Source organism: Thalia democratica, chromosome 4 (genome assembly GCF_965202585.1).
Source record: "Thalia democratica chromosome 4, ktThaDemo2.hap1.1, whole genome shotgun sequence".
NCBI classification, from domain to species: Eukaryota; Metazoa; Chordata; class Thaliacea; order Salpida; family Salpidae; genus Thalia; species Thalia democratica.
In genome coordinates this window covers 72588565-72606890 of record NC_139168.1, presented here as the reverse complement: position 1 = coordinate 72606890, position 18326 = coordinate 72588565, and the positions used below count along the sequence as shown (strand labels likewise).

The 18326-nt window shown below is 25.5% G+C and overlaps 1 long non-coding RNA gene across 1 annotated transcript; it reads right to left on the bottom strand.

Moving 5' to 3' along the window:
• Positions 1 to 4353: 4353 nt before the first annotated feature.
• On the bottom strand, positions 4354 to 16382 carry LOC145835103 (uncharacterized). The gene is made up of 3 exons (XR_014369826.1): positions 16320 to 16382; positions 8759 to 8820; positions 4354 to 4522 (listed from the first exon to the last, which is right to left on the bottom strand). It is a non-coding gene; the product is annotated as an uncharacterized LOC145835103 (long non-coding RNA).
• Between the last annotated feature and the right edge of the window lie 1944 nt (positions 16383 to 18326).

The following is an 18326-nucleotide window of genomic DNA, read 5'->3' as shown; positions in this document are numbered from 1 at the left end:
ATGACCTTCCAAATAGGCTGTACAATAAAATTCATTTTATTGGCTGATTTTTCACATTAGTTTGTTGAGTTTTACACTAAAGAAGGTTAAGTTACAATAGAAAGTTAAGTATACTATTTTATACAAAAAAAAAACTTTAGGTTTTGAAAAGCGAAGTTATTTAAAATCTGTGTTAAAATTAATACTTTACAAGTTATGAGTTCTAAATTTAATACTTAAGTTGCATTTAAGTATAGCTTTTTAATGGCTTTTAATTGAAATGATTGACTTTGTAAAAGTTGCATAACAGATTACATATTACACTCTTAATACTTATAAATCAAAGTTTTTTAAACAACAAGATGTATTAATACCATGTAAAGCTTTGTTTAAAACCTAAATAAAAGAAATGCTAAGTGTAAAGCATTCATTTTGATAACAATTCCGGTTAAAACTAAAAAAAATTGAAAGTTTTTCCCAAAACCAGTTGCCATTTAAGGCATTTTAGTGACGTCATAACAGCTTTTTACCGCGTCAGCTTGAGAGGTTCGAAAAATTATAATTTTATTTTTCGACTTGAGTGGGATAGCAGACAACTTTAAAACTGTTATTTCTGTAGGATTATATAAACATAAATAATATTGCTATCAAAATTTCTATATTGTTAAAACAAGTAAAAAAACTAATCTAAAAACAGACCATATCTTTAATTACTTTTAAACTTGGTGGACACACAAAATATACCGCTACAACTACGATACAGTGCAAAGAAATACCAATATACAAAATTTTGTGAGTCAATAAATGATTCTGATTTGAAGGTTAGTTTTTTTACTTTTGGTTCAAGTTTATTATTGAAGTTTTACATAAATTCAAGTAGGTTATAATTAATTTGAAAATAACTTCACTAACAGCCAGTTGTGATGCGTGGTGTATTTGTGATGGGGTGCAAAAAATTACAATTTTGAAAAATAACCTAGTTTAAGCTTTTGTCTTGAGTTGTTAGCTTTTTTTCTTGTTTTTGGTAAGCTATCCTTGTTGCTTCACCTGCTAACGTAGCCTAATGATTTTCTGCCTTCTAGCTCGTGCCGCATAATTTCTATCTTCACCTCCTAGCTGGCCTGCTTCAATTTTCATGCTACTTGACCTGCACGTTTGCTCAGTTGAATGTTTTGATTCTATCGCTTCTTTTTGTTAGTTTGTTGACATTAAGTATATTTTTTAATGTATAATATTTGAAAGCTATCTAATTTTTATGAAACCATAAGATGTTAAACATACATAGATATTAATAGATATTAAATACTGAAAATATATTAAATCACAAATTTTCTGAGTTAAAAGTCTTACAATATCGTATTAAAAGAACATAAGTATAATTCTAATGTGATTCCTAAAGCTGAAACACAAATTTTGTTGGAAAATTTACACACTTTTGACTGCATATTTATTTAAACAAAATTGACATCAGCCACTGTATTTAAAATACAGCCACTGTATTATAATTCATAACTAACCAGGATGTGAATACTTCTTTTGTTGTATCAAAACTCCACTGATTCAATTCAAGTTACTCCTCAAAAACATTAGCTTAACAAAAATATGTTGATTTTAAATTTTGTATAAAATAAAACATTTAACAGTGTTTAAAATAGCCACTAAGAAGGTTATTTCTTACAGTGGTTGAACTATAAGTCACAAGCTTTTAAGTAAGATTCAAAAGTTTTATAGTTCAACATTTGATAATTAGGTAATCATCAATAAACCACAACATGTTTATTATTTTATTAAAATTTCATAAATTTTTTTTGTAGTAAAATCAATTTGTTTTTTGTTTGTAATATAAGTAACCACTTGTTACAAGATCTCGAACTCAAGGCTATAAGTTTAAGAATCATTTATTATGGAACTGTATTCAATCCTTTCGTTTAATTTTGCAATTCTAATTAAAATAATTTTCCAATTACATGTACATTAAATTATTGAAAATAAAATTGCAAAAGAGATTTATAGACATGAACTTAAGCGTAAAAAAAGATGGCGACTATGTCCAAGCGTAAATAAGTTGTTTTAGCTACAAATGCTGCTTCAGCTTAAGTAACAAAAGCCTTTTGTGACATAACAAAATTTCGGCTTTGCAAGCTAAAGCTGTTTGTTACGTCACAGAACAACATCACTTCTTCCAGCCGAGTTTCTGAATGATATGATTTATAGTCGTGTTTGAACGACTTGCAAATTGAAGCAAAATCACTGCCATTTCGCTGGAAACCGATTGTAACGGACGCAGCTACCGGAGACTAAATTGTAAAGTTATCGAGAGCGTTCGTGATAATTTGTCGTGACGTAGTTTTACACGAGAGCAAATTGATGACGCGTGGAAATTGAGAGAATCGTTTCATGGTTTGATTACTTATAGTGCTTAATTTGCAATCGAAATGATAAATATATTTCCGTTTTAGGTTACGTTTTATCTTTTTAAGTATTGAATACAATGTTTCAATAATAGCATGTAAAACAAACTGTCCTTATTAAAAACTTAAACAACTAATAAACATAAGTTAAAAAAATTATATAGTAAGTTATATTAGTTAATAAGTAACCGACGTGACACAGATAAGTTTTTAATTAAGTTGTTATGAAATACTTGTACAAGTTAGTTTGAACTGACTGTGTTTGCCTTATAGTTTAAAGGTAAAATAAATTAAAAAAATTAATTTTAGGATGTTTATAGTCTTGGACTCTTTTATATACCTAAATTATAAATCGTACGTAGGCATTATATATCATAATGTTTAGTTGAGCAACCCCAGTAAAGTTTGTGTAACAGTTGATAAATTCTGATAATATTCTATCTGTTTTACAAAGGGGCTGCTGCAGAAAGGTTTTAGATTTTTTACCAACTAATAAATTTTGCGTATAAGGCTAAAAATGACATATTTTTATAAGACATGAACCTCTATCCCATACAATTGTACTCAAACATATAATTAGTAAATTAATAAAATTGTTTTACAAATAAAAGCTTAAATTAAACCGAATTTAATTATTTTCAATCAGAAGCACCTGAAACCACAGAGTACAACTATTTAACAATTGTCGTAAAAAAATGGTTTATTATTCGATAAATACATTAAAAATTAATTAAGACTTATACTCTGTTGATACCTTTATTAGTTATTTTAATACTTAACCCCTTTAAGTTTTTTTTTTTGCCGGATATCTACAAAGTTGGAAAAAATGTTTAAAATATGTATTTTCTAATAAGTCTGTTTATTGCTAATGTCATTTAAGGTATGTAGATCACTAATTTGTTTTAATTAAGAAAAAATATCTTGCAGCTTTTTCGCTAAATTGGTTAATGAAAAAGTAGACAAGCTACTTTTTAATTAACGATGCTTTTATTTTAAATAGCAATATAAATAAATTTAAACTATAATTTATCAAACAATCAATCTTATTTTATCTATCAATCAATTGTATTACAGTTTCTAAAGTGGGTCATACTGCTTAAACTGAAAACAAAAAAAATATTTTCACTAAAAGCTGTTTAAATTATTATCAAATTACAAATAAAAAGTTGATACAATATGTAATAGTAAAATGTATGAAATTGTTTGTACTACAGTTTCTAAAGTAGGTGATATCGCTACCTTAAGTCGATTTCGGTTATCAGAAGGCAATAACTAGTGAGTTGCAGAAGAGTTAATTAGTAGTTAACAAGTTAAAGAATATATTAACTAGAAATAAATTAGAAAATATAAACTCGTGAAGGGCAATAAAATAGTAATAGGGCGATTAAAGGGAATCATAACTATGTTATTCTTATACTACTACCGTGTCTGTAAATATGAAAATGAGTTTTTAAAACTTGTTAAAACGGTAAAAATTACAATAAAATTGGAAACTTAAAAAGTGCTTAACAACAATAAAAGTATAAAACTAACTGAAATTTAAATAGCCGTTGTTACATTTTTCTATTCAATTAGCGAAATTAGTTTCGAACTATTAACAAAATACCACACAATTTAAGCACTTGTATATTTTCTAACATTAAGCTTTACAGAAATTTAAATACAAATAGTACATAATTTTTTTACCCTTTGTTTGTTAAACGAATGGAAAAGTGGTCCTTTAAGCTTGTTTAAGAAATTTTTATTAGCATAAAAAGCTAGATAGAAGATAGTAAGGCAAGCGACACTATTTTTAATGATGCTTTTTAAAAGTCTTTCGATTTACAACAAGTTAGGTGGCTGAATAAAGAATTTAAATGTTTTATATACACTTTTTTATATTGATAATTATACAATTGTAATAAATTAAATCAAGTTGAACAATTGCTTGTTAGATATACTAACCAGATCATTTAAACCTCGCTGCTTTAACACCGATGACGTCATTAATGAGCGTCAAAATCGTTAACCTGGTGGATCCGGTATACTGTAGCTGGCAAATCACTAGTTCGAAATGCTCCGACAACCAAAAGACTTAAATTTTCTGGATCCGCGCCGCCGGTTTAAAACGTTGTTTATCCAAAGCCTACACACTGTTGGTATGTTCAATAAGAGTTATGTTACACAATCGTTTGATACTTTCAAACAATAAACTAAACTTTGTTGAACCTAACTGAACTCCCAAAAAAAAGTTTTCGTTAAAAGGTTGTCATAATCAACACTTAAAAAATTACTGGTAGAATTTATTAAATTTGGTATATTATCTATATCAGGGGTCGGCAAACTGCGGCCCGCGGGCCAATTGCGGCCCGCGAAGGGTAAATCTGCGGCCCGCGAGCATGTTATTTTTTTGAATGGAATGCGGCCCGCGAAAGAAATTTTTGTGGCCCGCGAGCATGTAAATGTGGCCCGCTGAGCAAAATTATATTTCTAGTTAAATTTTTTCGGTAATTCGACTTAATTTGATTAGTTTGATTTTAAGTCTCTCTATAACATTTTAAATTAATTTCAAAACATTACTGCTTTAGTTTAAAAATGTGAAAAAGACAGATTAGGGTTCTAACAGGATATGAATCTCAGTTTTATAGTTACTTCTTTTTTACAGCAGTAAGTAGTTATCTAAGAAAAAAGTGTCAAGAGTGCTTGGATTTAATAAGTTGGTTATATAATACCTATTTATTAAATAAACTAAATGCAAATAGTTTCCATTTTGTACAAAAGTAATGCACAGTAATTAACTAAAGTGTTATTTATTTATAGGTTAGATATTCTTTTTCAATATTTTTATACCTCAGTTTCTTTTATAATTTTTTTATTTGTAAATGTTATATTAATGTTATATTATAACATTAAAAATAACATAGTAATAAGAAATAAGGTTCATTTGATTTTTGTTTTGACACATTTTAATTTTTATAAGTTTTCTATTCACACCAACTTCAAAAAATGCTCATACTTTAAACCACTTTTTGTTTAATACTTTAGTTAGTTTAAGTTTAGTTTATGCATACTTTTCTAACATTTTTATTTATACATGTCATATTTAAATTTTTACAGACACATTTAAAACAATATATGTGACATAAGTTAATATAATTTTTGTTAGGTATACATTCCATTTTTCAAACATTGTTTTTTTCAAGCTAAGTTAATTTTTATGCTTTGCATATCAATACACACAATTGCTGTTTTTTGGAGCCACCTATTTAATATAAACTAGATATAGGGATTGTAAATTTATAAAGTTTGTACATTGTTAATCAAAATAGTTCAAATTCAAGCAAATAAACAACTAAACATTGCCACACATCACTATTTAAAGACTTCAAATCTCATGCCAACTAAGCCATTTTTTAAGTTTTTGGCTAGAATTGCTTTTTGTATACAAAAATATCTGGAATGTTTTTGTTGACTCAGGCTGGCTTTTTTGCTTGAAAGAGTGGCAAATTAAACTTATGATGTATGTTTCGCTCAATCCACAGTGTTAGTTTGAGTTTTAATATATGTTAAATTTTAAGTCTTGCAGCTGATATAATTCAAAATATTATTTATATTATTGTGTACATTAAAGAATGAACAATCAGTGTTGTCAAAAAAGTTGAATCCAGGAAAAGCTTTGAATTTGTGAATTTACGGTTAAAAATTCTAGAAAAAAACTTGAATTTGAGAATATTTGAAAAAACCTGTAATTTCAAACAATTTTTACATTAAAAGTAATGAAATTTCGATTTGACTCAAAAAAATTACCAAATTTTTTTTTATTAAAAAATATATTATAGTAGCTTGACAGTATTTTTTGATATTAATAAATGTTATAAGACATTTTTTAAAACTTTAATTAAACTTTATACCAAAATAAAAAAAAGGAATTGTACTTCCAAAAACTCCGTATTGGTACATTGCACCTTTACTTGAAAAATTTCACCGATTGTTGTGCTTCGCGTTGGAACTAAACCAAGAAATTCTACTAAAATGTCAAAGTTAGTAAAAAAATCTCTAATAAAAATTCTCAGATAAGCAATAGTTTTTCTTTCAGTGCTCTCATGTTAACAGTTTGATTAAAGTCCTAATTGGATTTATGCGACTTTATAACCTTAATGCATTTCCTAAACACGACTTCATGTTGTAATTGAAGAAATAAACAAAAGTTTTTCATTACCGCCAACATCAATTCTTTATAAAAGTTTTCAATTATGAACGATATCTTGTTTTAGGTAATAAATTTTGCTACTTTATTACTTGCCTTAACAATTTTTTTTGATTATTCTGTTGTTACTGAAGATAATAATGTGCTTAGTCGAAAATGACTTTGGTGATTTTTTTATTGTTTCTCGCAATAACTCCTAACTAACGCTTTTTTTATTCTTGTAGCTCGTCTTATATTTTACAATTAATGTATTTAAATGCAATGTTCTTATTGCAAATAAAGAATTGCTATCATGATTAATAAAAAAAAAAATCTACTTTGCTAATGACTCAATAAAATTTTATACTTTTGTAAAACTTGTTTAAAAAACTTAATTGTCCATTCCAGCTGACTTATATATTTTTGGCATGTAATTTATTTACTGCTAATAACCTTTGGTATTTCTTTATGTAGTGAACTTTATATTAACTGGCTTGCTACACAAACAGGCTATTTTAAAAGCTTGAAAACTCAGGTGTGTGTGAAGCTTTTATTTCAAACACTTTAAAGAAATCTTCCAATTCTCAGAATAGTTTTTATGACTGTTGTGTAGTTTACTAATTGCATTTTTTTCTTGTTTTTTACACTTTGTGTACTTTTTGATAATGACGATATTTTAACTAGGTTTTTAAGCTTGATTAACAACTATTTATTAGCTTTTTAAATTTTTAATAAATTTAAGCTGGTTTGATGCATCTCAGACATTTTTGCTTTTTAAGTGGAAACCATGTAAAAGTCTAACTACTAATAAAATATTTAATTATTAATGTATTTGAGAATAAATTATGTTAAATCATTTTTTTTAGCTTTCTGAATACAAACAGGTATTAATTTTATTATGTTAACTAATTACTAAATTTCTAAATGAGTGTAAATTATTTAACTCGCAAAAACTTTTTTCGAAGTAAATATTCTTAGAAATATGAAAAAGTGTTGATGATATAACAAATGTATAAAAGTAACCCATAAATTGTCTTTCAAGTTTGGTTTTTATAGAGAGTTAGGTTGTAAGTAAAATTAAAAAAATATTAAGTTTAACTTATTAATTGCTCATGAAAGTACATACTTTATTAACAATATTAGTACATAATTAAAATTTAACAGTTATTAAAGTATATTAGTCAATGTGAATCATAATCAATATTAATTTAATCAGGCATTCTATGTATAACTAAAAGTCATTTTAAATAATAAGGTGAATAAAAGTAAAAATTTTCTCTAGTGTGACTAAAACTAAAACCATAAGATTATTGAAATATCACTAAAACTGCGGCCCGCGAAGACTTTGGAAACTTGAAATTTGGCCCGCAACCACCAACTGCCTGCCGACCCCTGATCTATATCATCTATACTTAATCAATTAAAATTTTTTAAAGTTAGTTAAATGGGTCTGATACTTATATTTATGTTTTGAGTTATAAGTAACAACAAAGTTTTAGCAAAAAATAAAATTTAGTCACCTCAGAAACTAAACTGACTTTTTAGGTTTTTTCAGATTACATGTTTAGCCACTTTGTAAAGTTTAAACACGTAATATTTGCTGTAATATTTTAACATTGAAAATACCAGAATATTTTTGCTGCCTTTAACCTCATTAAAATGGTTATTAGTTAACACAAGGACAATTTTTAGAAGTTAATGTAAGAACCATATTCTTAACTGCTCTTTGTAAGTTAATTATTTGAATGTAAGTTAGTTAATTAAAGTATTATGAAAGAAAAATATTGTATGATATTTCTTGACGTCATGTGAAAATGTTTCTAAACGTGTAAAACTTTAGAAGCTTTTCATGGATCACTGAATTTTAATTTAACGAAGTTGAATATATTTCAATTGATAAGAAAACTTAACTGTCATTATTCACCACATATAGAAAATAGAAATTTTGACATTATTTCTTTTTTTAAATGTGACTAACTGCAGTGGGGACATAGATATTAAATAATGAAAATAAATTAGGTCACAAATTTTCCAAATTAAAATTCTTACAATATCTTATTAAAAGAACATAAGTATGATTTTAATGTGATTCGTAAAGCTGAAACACAAATTTTGTTGGAAAATTTACATATTTTTGACTGCATTTTTATTTAAACAAAATTGATATCAGCTACTGTATTTGAAATTATTATTCATAACTAACCAGAATGTGAATACTTCTTTTGTTGTATCCAAACTCAACTGATTCAATCCAAGTCACTTCGGCTAAAAATATTAGTTTGACAAAAATCTGTTGATTTTTAACTTTAATATAAAATAAATAAAACATTGAAAAATGTTTAAAATAGCCACCAAGAAAGTTATTTCCTACAGGAATTGAACTATAAGTCACAAGCTTTAAGTAATATTTGAAATTTCTATAGCTCAACAACATATTTTAATATTTAGGTATTTATCAATAAACCAAAATATTTCTTTTGTTATTAAAATACTTTTTTTTGTGATAAAATTAATTTGTTTTTTGTTTGTAATATAAGCAAACGCTTTTCACAAGTTTTTCCAACTCAAGGCTATAAAGTTTAATAATCATTTGATTTGGAATTGTGTACAAAACTTTCGTTTAATTTTTTAACTTTTGTTAACATAATTTTCCAATAACATGTTACATTAAATTATTGAAAATAAAATTGAAAAACAGACTTCTAAGACATGAGCTTAAGCGTAAAAAAAGATGGCAAATGTGTTCAAGCGTAAAAAAGTTGAAGTTTTATCTACAAATGCTGCTTCAGCTTTTGTAGCAAAAGCCTTTTGTGACGTAACTAAACTTCGGCTTTGAAAGGGAAAGCCGTTCGTTACGTCACACAACCACTTCACTTCTTCCAGCCGAGTTTCTACATTGAATAATTTATAGTCGTGTTTGAACGACTTGCAAATTGTTGCATCAATACGCCGATATTTCTGTTAGAAACATGTTGTTACGGGAGCAGCTACCTAACAATAACTTGTAAAGTTATCAAGAGCGTTCGTGATATTTGGTCGTGACGTAATTTTACACGAGAACAAATTGATGACGCGTAGAAATTGAGAGAATCGTTTTATGGTTCGATTACTTATAGTGCTTAATTTGCAATCGAAATGTTAAATCTTTTTCCATGTTAGGTTAAGTTTTATCTTTTAAAGTATTGAATACAATGTTTTAATAACAACATGTAAAACAAACTGTCCTTATTAAAAACTTAAACAAATAATGAACATAAATTAAAAAATTATATAGTAAGTTATATTAGTTAATAAGTAAGTAACGTGATACAGATAAGTTTTAATGAAGTTGTTATGCAATATGTACTTGTAAAAGTTATTTTCAAATGACTGTGTTTTCTTTATAGTTTAAAGGTAAAAAAAATTACATTTAGGATGTTTATAGTCTTGGACTGTTTTATATACCTAAATTATAAGTCGTACGTAGGCATTATACTTAAAAATTTTTAATTTAGCAACCCCAGTAAAATTTAGATTATAGTTGATAAAACAAATCAACTCTGATAAGATTCTATCTGTTTCACAAGTGGGCTTCTGAGAAAGATTTTATATTTTTTACCTACAAATAAATTTTGCGAATAAGGCTAAAAATGATACAGCAGTATTTTTATAAGACATAGCCCTCTATTCCAACACAATTTTACTCAAACATATTATAAGTAAATATATAAAATTGTTTTACAATAAATTAAACCGAGTTACATTAAACCGAATTAATATTCAGAAACACCTGAAATCCACATAGTACAACTATTTAACAACTGTCGTAAAAAGCAATGGTTTATTATTTGATAAACACATTAAAAATCAATTAAGATTCATACTCTGTTGATACGTTTATTAGTTATTAAAATACTTAACCCCTTTAAGTTTTTTTCATTACCAGATATCTATAAAGTTGGAAAAAATGTTTAAATATGTTTTTTCTAATACGTCTGTTTATTGCTAATGTCATTTAAGCTATGTAAATCACTTAATGTGTTTCTGATAAGAACAAAAGTGTTGCAGCTTTTTAGCTAAATTGGTTAACTTTAAGCTACTTATTCATTAACGATGTTTTTATTTTAAGTAGCAATATAAATAGATTTAAAACATTACTTATTTAATAACTATGTCTATTAATAATAACATTTTTTTTAGAATAATATTAACTTTTTTATAAGTTATTAGTTTTTTAACTGATTTGTTTCTTTTTATTTAGAAGACAAATATTACTTTTCATGAGTTATTACAGAACAATTATTAGAGAACTTTAAAAACAGTGAGAAAATGGATTTGAATTAGTTACTAAAAGTTTCGTTCTACATTTATCAGTTGTAGTTTACTATTGTAGTTGTAGTTGTAGTTTACTATTTAAATTGTTTTTAACACTTTTTAAAAGTTTATTTTCTGCATCTAACTAATAATAATAAAAATGCAAAAGGTATTTAAAAGCATAAATTTAAACCTTTTGAGTTCATAAAGATGGTAAATAAGTCCAAGCGTAAGGATTTTTGAGATTTTCAGTTCTATCTGAAAATTTTTCAGCTCTTTCAGTGTGAAAGCAAAGTGTTGTTTAATCATAAACGAGTTTTTCAATCAAAGCTTTATATGCTGCAAAGACTTGTATAGCGCACAAGGCGGTTTAAAAATTTAAGAGGTTTAGACCAAATGAAACACTTAATCGAAAATTGCTAATCATGTGTTATAATAACTCTTACCAAGTGTTCTACAATTTAAATATACAACTTAATAATCCAAAGTTCGTTATATTTAATTCTCGAGCGCGTTTTTTTTATTGTAAAAAAAATTACTATAGTTAGCAATTAAATCGTAAAATAAAAATAATTTAGTATAGTGTATGACCTCATTAATGTAAAACTTAGTAAAATGTTTAATAATGTTATAAAATAAGACCAAAGTTAATGTTGATAACACTGCTAAATACAAATAAATTATATAGCTATAGAAATAATTATTTTTATTTTCAAAAGTATAATTTCAAACTACACTTAATACGAAATCTAATTAGTAATCAAACCTTTTTTGTTTCATGGTGTTAAACAGTCCACAATTAAATGATTTAGCTTTAAATAAAACTGCTTACTTACCGTTTTAAAATATCTATACATCTATTGCAGTAAAATAAAAAGAATAAAAGTAATGAGATGAGTGGTGATGAACAAAAATCTACAAATTTATAAAAAGACAACATTTTTTAAAATTTGTACAAGCTACACTACAGATAAAAAATGATTGTTGAGAGATTTTTTTGTTTAGATAATGGGTCAATTTTGCATAAAGTAAGTTTGGCTATATTTCTGCACAAGTTCAAACTTAGTAAATAATTTTATAATTTAACAAAATTAATTTAATTTTAAAACAATTTTAGTATAAAACTAATCATGTTTCGATAAAAAACTATACTTATATAAAAAGTTAAACTAATTGCAGATGTAATACTATGAACTTGAATGAAGTATGTCCAAAAGAGAGTAATCTCATTTTTGACAACTTCTTCTATATTTGTTAGTTTTTGAGTAAAATGTTTTATACTGGTATAATTATAATTTCAGAGATTTTACTAACAACAATTTAGTTAAGTTCGTATGGCTTTGTTTTTCTAAACGTACAAGTGAAATTGATATAAATTCAATAACTAATAAAAATATATTAAATTTTATATACAACATTTATATTTATTAACTAGTAAGTATCTTTTTAGTTATCACTAATTTACATATCACTTAATTTAGCTTTAGAATACTTTTTAATATATGATTATAGTTTTACTGGTATATTAAAGCTATCTATTTAAATGCCAGTATAATTTATCAAGTACCAGCTACACTTACTAAATCATTTAAAGCCGAAGTCTTAATTTGCCTAAAATTGTGCATCCTTCAGATAAGTACATACTTATAGTTAGGTTTAGCATGAGTGGTATGATAGAAATAAAAATAAGTTCTTCGAGTTTCACAGAGGTGTTTTTTCACTTAAAAAAAAATTAAAACGATTTCAAAACTACCTAAAAGTTGTAAGTTTTAGAATTAAAAATTTCACAAAAAAAAATACAAATTTTTTTATGTTTAATGGCATTTTAATTGGGGGCTTTCTATGAAGGTCAAAGCAGTTAATATTTTTTATTCTAACTTTCATTATTTTTGTCAATATGTCGTCATAAAAGCAGAAAAACTTTTAAAAAATTATAAATAATCAAACAAATTTTAATAAGTGTTGAACTTTTTAAAAGAAGCTTTAAAGTATAAATAAACTATAACCTAATGTATTTAAAATTCGTACATAGTTTTTCTTGATCTACAAGCAATTAAACTTACAGCTAAAAAACTACTTTTAAAACATATTAACTGTAACAAGTTTGTTCAACGATTGTTATTCAGCTGACACTGTTTCACCTAAAAGAATCTTTAAAGCTTTTATTTACAAAGTGTTACTTAAAATTATTTTTTTTTAATAGAGTTTAAAAAACTACCGCTATTGCTTAAAACTTTAAAGATTGTTTTAGTTGAAACAGTGTCAGCTTAGTAACAATTGTTAAACAAAATTTTGATAGTTATGTTCACTAAAATTGAGCATTTTAATTCATGTCGTTTTCTAAATTATGTGAAAAAGATAACGCATACTTGAGTTTTTTTGTTATGGCAAACTTTATTTTACAGATAAGAAAAAGTTTAGAAACCCATATTAACTAATGTTAATTAATTTTAGAGATCTACGTAATATATATGCCTGTCTCTCAATCATATTTAGATTGAAGAAGTTTTGTTTATATGACGTTAAGATAATAATAAAAATGAAAAGTATCTTAAACAAACTCTATTTTTTTCTAAATTTTATTTAAAATTAACATGGCAATAATTGTTTTTAGTCATTTTTTAAATGTTTCATGTTCGATCCAACTATTTTTTTATCAAATGTGTTTTCGTAGTATTTACAAAGTGTTAAATGTTGCTAACCTAAATATTCTAACTTAGTAATTTTTAAGCACATTTATTTTTAGTTGTGCAAGAAACATTTCATAAACATTATTTAGCTTAGAAAATACGCTGACAATACAGTTTTAAGAATAAGAAAAGTTAATTAAAAGCTAATTGGTTAAAACGACTATGGCAACTGGAATGCTTCATTTATAAAGCTTCGATCAACATAAATCAAGTTATACAGAAAAGTGTAAGATAGGTTACCATTAAGTAATTGTTAAAATACAATATATAACATAATGTTATGAGGGTTTAAAGTTATTTATTGTCATTTTAAAATCTATGAATATTTATTACTAAGTAAGAGTCACTCATGAAATATATAAGTAAATAATATTTTGCTTAGAGTTAAACATAATTTGATAAAATGTTTGCTTAGTTTTTACAATTTTAAAAAGTAAAATAAACGAGTTATACTGTGCTATCTTAAAGATTATTAGTTTCTTAAAATTGTTATCATAAAATTTTTTAAGATGCTTTTGGTGAGGTAAGAAACAATTTGAAGTAATTTTAAAAGTTAATTCTTATTTTTCAACTTGTAAGAAAGCCACACAAAATTTTATTATTGTAATTTTTGTTAACCACTTTCCCCACTTATTCATTACACATTAAATAAGCAAAATTTAAAAAAATGTCATTATTATATATTTTTTTAATTACTTACTCACTTCTGGCTCTTGAAATAGTTTAGATGTAACCGTTTTAGATCAGTAAAACAAAAGCATTTTATAATAGGTAATACTCAACAAATTTAGTTACGTTAATTTCAAAATAACAAAAAGTAATAGACCTTAATGTATAGTTTTGTCGTAGAAGACTATCAATGTCAAAATAAAAAGTTTTTATTCCATGTCAATCGTTTTTATATGTATAATTTTGAGCAAGAGAATTGTAAAACTAATTTTAAACGATTTTGTGTTCCCTACGCATCTTGACTTTACAACTTAAATAAATTTTTGCTCTGATGGACCAGCGACTTAGAAAAAAAGGTTAGTAGCTAATAAGCAAATATTATTGCATTCAGAGTATTCAGACCAAGCTTAAAATATAAAGTTTACAGCAGAAGTTGTGCAAGTTTGATTTCAAATTATAAGTTTTGGCCCATTGGGTGTTTTTTGATAGATTTTTTAGTTTTTTTTTTCCATTTATGACGTCATAATTGTTTAACGAATTCTAAAATACTTCTAAAAAGTTAGACTACATAATAGAATTTTAAAAACTTATTTAAGCATTACCCGCCTTTAAATACAAACATTTCATCGTTATTCTTGTGATATATTGTTTTGAAAATTCAGCTAAAACACTATTTCTCAATATTTTCGTGTATTTAAGAAAAGTGATAAAAGCCTTCATATAAGCATTTTAGTCTAAGTCTTCAAAAAAAATTATTTTACGATGTTTCAAAAAATTAAAATGTTTTTAAGCTGAAAACCTGAATTTAGAAAATATTAAGGTTTATGAGCAGCATTTATTAAAAATCTACCTTTTAATAGTTAGTAACTCATTAAATTTTTACCAAGAGTTTATTATGCCTTTTTAATCTTTTTAATATTTCTCTCAAGAGGGTCATATCGCTTGAATTTGAAACAAATAAACAAAAATTGTTAAACTAAAAGCTGATTAAATATTATCAAACTACAAAAAAAAAGTTGATACAATATAAAATAGTAAAATGTATGAATTTTCTTTTGTACCACTGCTTTTAAAGTGGTTATATCGCTACCTGTAGTTGATTTGGTTATCTGAAGGCAATAACTAGTGAGTTGCAGAAAAAGTTAATTAGTATATGAAAATTAAAAACGAGTAAATTTGTGAAGGGTGATAAAATAGTAGTGAGAAATATAATTTAAAGGGAGTGATAAAGATGTTTTTTTTATACTTCTACTATGGGTGAATATAGAATGAGTTATTTCAAACTTGGTAAAACGTTAAAACGGACAATAAAATTAGAAACTTAAAAAGTGCTTAACAACAATGAAAGTATAAAACTAACTGAAAATAAAATAGCCGTTGTTATATTTTTCTTTTAAATTAGCGAAATTAGTTTCGAAATGTTAACAAAACAGTACACAATTTAAGTACTTGTTTACTTTTTAACTTTAAGCTTTACATTAATTTGAATACAATTAGTACATAACTTTTTTTAGTTAACAGATTAAGTCATCTTCAACCTCATTTTAACTAGATTTTAGTTATATTTATTGTATTTAAGTTCCACAAGGACAATTTTCAGAAGTGAAAGTAAGATACCATATTCTAAACTGCTCTATGTAAGTTAATTAATTAAATGTAATTCAGTAAATTAAAGTATTATGAAAGAAAGTTACTGATGATACTTTTTGACGTCAAGTGAAATTGTTTGTAAACGTGTAAAAATTAGATAGAGCTTTTCATGGATCACTGATTTTAAATTTAATGAAGTTGAACATATTTTATTGATAAGAAAACTTAACTGTCATTATTCACCACATATAGAAAATAGAAAGTTTGACATTATTTCTTTTTTGAAATGTGACTAACTACAGTAGGGACATTGATATTAATTACTGAAAATAAATTAAATCACAAATTTTCCGAGTTAAAAGTTTTACAATATCTTATTAAAAGAACATAAGTATGATTTTAATGTGATTCTTAAAGCTGAAACAAAACTTTTGTTGGAAAATTTACACATTTTTGACTGCATTTTTATTTAAACAAAATTGACATCAGCTACTGTATTTAAAATAATAATTCGTAACTAACCAGAAAGTGAATACTTTTTTTGTTGTATCAAAACTCCACTGATTCAATTCAAGTTACTTCGGCTAAAAAAGTTATTTTAACAAAGTTTTGTTGTTTTTAATTTTATATTAAATAAATATAAAATTTAACAATGTTTAAAACAACCACTAAGAAAGTTATTTGCGACAGTGGTTGAACAATAAGTTACAAGTTTTTAAGTAAGATTTAAAAGTTTTATAGTTCATAAACATATTTTAATATTTAGGTAATCATCAATTAAGCACAACATATTTATTATTTTATTAAAGTTTTTTGTTTTTATAGTAAAATCAATTCGTTTTTTGTTTGTAATATAAGCAAATACTGTTATAAATTCTCGAACTCAAGACTATAGAGTTTAAGAATCTTTTGATAAGGAATTGTATTCAAACCTTTCGTTTAATTTTGCAACTCTTATTAAAATAATTTTCGAGTTACATGCTACATTATATTATTGAAAATAAAATTGCAAAAACGATTTATAAGACATGAGCTTAAACGTAAAAAAGATGGCGACTGTGTTCAAGCGTAAATAAGTTGAAGTTTTAGCTACAAATGCTGCTTCAGCTTTAGTAGCAAAAGCCTTTTGTGACGTAACAAAACTTCGGCTTTGCAAGCGAAAGCTGTTTGTTACGTCACACAACAACATCACTTCTTCCAGCCAATTTTCTAAATGATATGATTTATAGTCGTGTTTGAACGACTAGCAAATTGAAGCAAAATCACTGCCATTTCGCTGGAAACGGTTAGTAACGTGCGCAGCTACCGGAGACTAAATTGTAAAGTTATCGAGAGAGCGTTCGTGATAATTTGTCGTGACGTAGTTATACACGAGAGAAAGTTGATGACGCGTGAAAGTTGAGATAATCGTTTCATGGTTCGATTACTTAAAGTGCTTAATTTGCAATTGAAATGATAAATCTTTTTTCCGTTTTAGGTTACGTTTTATCATTTTAAGTATTGAATACAATGTTTTAATAATAACATGTAGAACAAACTGTCCTTATCAAAAACTTAAACAAATAATGAACATAAGTTAAAAAATTATATAGTAAGTTATATTAGTTAATAAGTAAGTAACGTGACACAGATAAGTTTTTAATTAAGTTGTTATGTAATACTTGTACAAGTTATTTTAAACTGACTGTCTTTGCCTTATAGTTTCAAGGTAAAATAAATTAAAAAATTGCTATTAGGATGTTTATAGTCTTGGACTGTTTTATATACCTAAATTATAAATCGTACGTAAGCATTATATTTCATAATGTTTAATTGAGCAACCCCGGTAAAGTTTGGATTATTGTTGATAAAACGAATCAAATCTGATAAGATTCTAGCTGTTTTACAGGTGGGCTGCAGCAGAAAGGTTTTAGATTGTTTAGCTTCTAATAAATTTTTCGAATAAGGCTAAAAATGATACAGCGGTATTTTATCTATAAAGTTGTAAAAAATGTTAAAATACGTATTTTTTAATAAGTATGTTTATTGTTTATGTCATTTAAGGTATGTAAATCACTAAATGTGTTTTTAAGAATAAAAATCTTGCAGCTTTTATGCTAAATTGGTTAATGAAAAAGTAGACGAGCTATTGATGTTTTTATTTTAAATAGCAATATAAATAAATTTAAACGATAATTTATTAAATAGCCATGTCTATCAATATAAATTTTTAGAATAAAATAAACCTTTTTTATAAATTGTTAGTTTTTTTTACTAATTTGATTTTTTGATTAGAAGATAAATATTATTATTTATGAGTTGTTACAGAACAAAGCATTAAAGAGCTTTAAAACCAGTGAGAAAATGGATTTGAATTTGTTACTAAAAGTTTCGTTTTACATATAGCAGTTGTAATTTACCATTTAAATTGTTTTTAACATTTTTTTTGAAGTTTATATTTTGCATTTATTGAATACTAAAGATATAAAAAAGCATAAATTTATACCATTTCAGTTCATAAAGATGGTAGTTAAGTCTAAGCGTAAGGTT